Here is a 5,337-nt window from a genome sequence, read left to right on the forward strand (position 1 = left end):
TGCATGGGGGCCAGTACTTCCATATGATCAGGCATTGGCAGAGTTTTGGATGCTTCAAGCGAGGCCATGGGATATACGACCAAGGGTGGTAGATGCAGGGGTATCAGAGGAGTATACACAATATATGGCGGCTCATCCGATTCCTTGGATATCAGATCCAACAGAGCTGATTCCTGATTTTGAGGAGGAGAGGGGACAGAGACGGAGGAGGGGAGGAGGTTGAGGACTGATGATAGGGGACAAGGGAGGGGGAATGGTGGTGATGGAGGATGAGGAGGAGATGGTGGAAGGTGGTGGGGGAGGAGATGGTGGAGGTGGGGGAGGAGGTGGCTTAGGTGGTCGGGTCCAACGGAGAGGGAGAGGCAAATTGCCACTGTGGATATCACAGGGACCGTTGGTGATGGGAGGAGTCAGATTAGGTGGCTAAGGTATGGAGAGGGAGATATCGATGGACAGAGCGGAGGGAGCCACTGGAGAGGCACCTATGGAGATAGGGGAGGGAGTGATAGGGGGTGGTGATCCTTGGGAGCATATGCTAGCACATTTGCATACTTGTTTGACAGTAGCCGAGACACGGGTGGAGGATCCGGAGGCAAAGGTTGCAGTGAGAGATGTGCAACTATTTGCATGAGAGGTGAAGCTAACTCTAGTGCTACGGGAGAGGGATAGTGCAGTGGAGAGATTAGCGGAGCTGCAGGAGAGAGTCTAGGTTGGAGTAGGAGCACAGGGTCCTATTGGGGAGATGATGAGACAGTTTGGACGGGCACAGGCTGAGATAGAGTATTGGCGGGGATTATATGAGCAGGTGGTGCCAGCTAGTCAGCGAGCACTGAGCTATACACAGATGCGGCAAACCAGGTCAGAGCAGTCGCAGAGGATGCAGAGTAGTGGGGGAGTGATGGGTCCATGACGGAGAGAGGTGTTAGGTGGTGCAGGAGCTAGTGGGGGTTTGATGGGGCCTCCACGGAGAGATAGATCAGATGGTGTAGGGACTAGTGGGGGAGCAAGTGGCGATGGTGGTGCATCATCTGGTCAGAGTGGCATCTGAGAGAACATTTTGCATATATGTATTTATATTGTTTTTTTTTTTTTTTTGGACTATGTCTTGGATGGCTCTTGGTAGCCGATTTTGTAAACTTCATTGTACTCTGATACATGAGATGATATATATAAGGAGATCCCATATTTTGGTGATATGCATTTTGATATGTATGGATGTTATGCAGGATGGTGATTTTTATGAGTTTATGTTTAGATGGATACGTGTATATGTATGCATTTATGAGATGATTCCTATATGCATGTGTTATGATGATTTATGATGTTGGATACTGACATATGAATGTAGGTTTATACATGTGTGCATGTTTTGTTTGATGTAATGCTTTATGGATGTAATGCTATGATGATGATGTATGCTTATGATGATATGGAGAGGATCTTGTGCTTCATGTTGATATAATGATGAGATAATGATATGCAATGATGTTAATGCAATGTTTTGAATGAATGATTCTATGTATGTAAATGCATCTAGATGGTTTTAGATGAATGTAATATGGATAAACAAATGTAAAGTACAAATGTTTATATGATGATGTCTAAATGAATGCATACGTCTAATGGATATATAAAATGGTATGAACCAATGTTTGAGAGAAATGGTTTTATGATTCTAAATGCCCAAATATGATTAAGTAAAAATGATAATGTGGTGATAATGCAACTTATGTTTAATAATTGCACCTTAATGCAATTAAAAAAAGATAATGAATGTAATGTAAATGAATCCTAAAATGAGCATAATAAGATACTTAATAATGGATGAATGAATGCACTTTTTAACTAATGAATAGATAAATGAATGTATGCAACGATAAATGATAAAGGATAATAAAGGATGATAAAATGATAATTGATAACTGACACTAAATGAATGCATAGTAAATGGCTAATATAATCAAGGACAATTGGTTTATATGTATGAATCTAAACATTATGCAATGATGAGATGATATAAGAAGACTAATGTTTAATAAATGATAATGAACTATATGCATTTTAAACAACTAAAATGATATGAAATGTACTTGATGCAAATGCAACTAAATGTAATGATGATGATATGATCATGATGAATGCAAGGTATTTTAGGCTTTGCAAGATGCATTGATGATGTATCAGAGTACTTGGTCGCGATTGTATCCATGACCAGCTCAATTGTCGTAGAACTTGCTCATTTTAACTTTGTTCACATTTGCATACAAAAATCATACATATGAATGAGTGAATGGATGGGCGATATGCAACGAAATGTAATATAAATAGATGAGATGAAATGATGATCCATAGTGCTTTATTTTTTATTTTTTTTCATCATCGAGCTTTAAAATATTGTAAGAAAATACAAGCATCTTGACATAACGATTCAAGATGACCAGAGTATTTCTTACATGGATTTGATATAGAAAGTTAATACAAACAACTTGATATAATGGGTCAAGTTGACCAGAGTATTGCTTGCGGAACAGACAAGGATTATCTCCATTCATGCATGACTTGGATTGTCCTCCTTGATCTTGGGTTGATCATATCCTGAGACAAGTTCACACCTTAATAAGAAACAAAAACCTTTATCTAAATTGGATGAGGAGGAACCAAAGAAGAAGCATTTATTTTTGCAAACAAAACATTATATACATAAAGAAAAAAGAATATGGATCCTTGGTAATGGTTCATACTCATATGGTCGAGGTATACACTGTAGTCAGCAAGCCGTAATGATCTATGACTGCATTTTGCATAAGATCATGTAGCTTAGTGAACTTCCCACGTAGACACCACTAGTACATGCCCCAAAACTTCATCAGAATAATGCACCGAAGAAACACAAACAATGCTGTAGGAACCTGATATATATAAATGAATGAATTACTCACAAAGAAAACATGTATTTGATAGCTACATAATTTTCTTGTCAAAGAAAACGTCATTTTGTCTTTGTTTTGGTAAGGAAGGATGCATCCTTGTTGAAGACAGTTTGAGTGTTGATGTCGATTGTTTGGTCAATTTCAGAAGAGATCATCATGCAAGTATTTTTCAATGCTTGTTTGGTATCTACTTGGATGAGTATGTACAATGTGTGGCCATGTTTTTGTGTGATTTTTGATGTTTTATCATGTTTTTGGATTTTGTGATTGTTTTGAATGTTTTTGGTATTTTGTGATTGTTTTGAATGTTTTTGGATTTTGTGAGATAGTTTTGAATGAAGAACCCAATGAATCATAAGAATAATGTATAATCCACTTCCACCGAACTAGATTAAGGGTTTTGCCCCCAGTTTAGACATGACTATGAAAAAGTGGGATGCAAGACGTATGAAGTACTTTCTTGATTGTAGATTTATAACAAGCCATGGTTTGGACGGATGGATGTGTGTATGTAATGAATGTGATCGCAACAAGCCTAAAAGATAATGGAGCCATAGTCTTTACGAGTGGCGCCTGTTTGCCAGGTTTTCACCATCGCACTTACCCAAGGTGTCACCGGAGTGGTTATTCACCGTTTGGATGTATGATTTTTCTTTACTATTTTGATGTTTTTGTATTTTCTTCAGGACCTCTATCTAGATGTTTTTGGTATTTTTGCCAATATATACGGGAGCCTGATGCTTTGTGCAACTTATGTATAAAACCGTTTGAGGTGCATGTTGTTGATCGGATCTGCTAGCAGTTCTCCTTCTGAAGTAGCCAACTGATATGCCCTGGACCCAAATACAACAGTGACAACATATGGACCGAGCCAATTTGATTCAAACTTTCCTTGATGTTCTCGGTTGGGTTGGTTACGGGGATTTTCTCAAAGAACAAGATCACCTACCTCGAATGTACGAGGTCTAACTCGATGATTATAGCTTATGCTCATGCGCTGCTGGTAGGCCTTGAGGTGATTGTATGCAGCTTGTCGTTTCTCATCAAGTAGCTCTAAGTCTTGGAGATGGGATACTCTGTATGCTTCATCATTGATGAGATTGTGCAAGGAAACCCATAGTGATGGTATCTCGACCTCAATAGGTAAAATAGCTTCTGCACCATAGACCAATGAGTAGGGAGTTGCACCTGTGGGGGTTCGAATGCTAGTTCGATATGCCCATAGTGCTGGATTCAATTGAACGTGCCAATCATGACCGACATCATTGACTGTCTTCTTTAGCATTCTTAATATGTTCTTGTTTGATGCTTCGGCCTGACCATTGCCTTGTGGGTAATAGGGAGTGGAAAAGCGGTGCTGGATGTGAAATTTCTCACAGAGTTCACGGACATCCTGATTTTTGAAAGGAAGCCCGTTATCTGTGATGATAGACATGGGCACACCATACCAAGAGATGATGTAATTGAGGATAAATGAGGCGATTTGCTTGCCGGTAACTTGGGTAAGTGGAACAACTTCGATCCACTTTGTGAAATATTCGGTGGTGGTAATAATGAATTTATGGCCATTGGATGAAGATGGATGGATTTTACCCACAAGGTCAAGACCCCATTGACAAAAGGGCTATGGTGTTGTGATTGGTTGTAGTTCCTGTGCTGGTGCATGTATCAGGTCTCCATGAACTTGACATTTCTTGCACTTTCTGACAAAGTAGTAGGAGTCTTTTTCCATGGATGGACAATAGTATCCATTGTGCAAGAGTTTCTTGGCTAGTGACGGACCGCTTGCATGAGTTCCACAAATTCCTTCATGTACCTCTTCTAAGGCCTTTGTTATCTCATCCTGTTCCAGACATCGAAGAAGAGTACCATCATGACTGTGTCGGTATAGGGTTTCAGCAACGATGGTATATCGAGCAGTTTGGTGAATGAAGGTTTTACGTTGGTTATTCGATTGGTTAGGAGGAAGGGTGTGATCGCGGAGATAGGTGTAGAACTCACCATACCATAGGGATTTGGAACCGATAAGGCGACATATCATCTTGGATTCGGGGATATCATAAGCGGGAATCCAAAGCTGTTCTACCAAGAACTCGTAGCGTGTTGAATTCTGTGGAAGATCTAGGAGAGATGCAATAGTAGCCATAGCGTCAATAGCTCGATTTTGATCTCTTGGTATTTGCTCAAAGGTGATAGTAGTAAATGATGTCTTTAATTTGTCCACCATTTATTTGTATGGCATGAGTTTGTCATCCTTTGTCTGATATTCATCAATTGCTTGTCGAATGACCAATTGGGAATCTCCATATACTTGTAGTTCTTGTAACTTCCATTGTACGGCTAGCCTGAGTCCTGTGATCAAGGCCTCATACTCTGCTATGTTTTTGGTGCATGGAATTGTGAGTCT

The sequence above is a fragment of the Cryptomeria japonica genome, chromosome 6 (genome assembly GCF_030272615.1).
Source record: "Cryptomeria japonica chromosome 6, Sugi_1.0, whole genome shotgun sequence".
NCBI classification, from domain to species: Eukaryota; Viridiplantae; Streptophyta; class Pinopsida; order Cupressales; family Cupressaceae; genus Cryptomeria; species Cryptomeria japonica.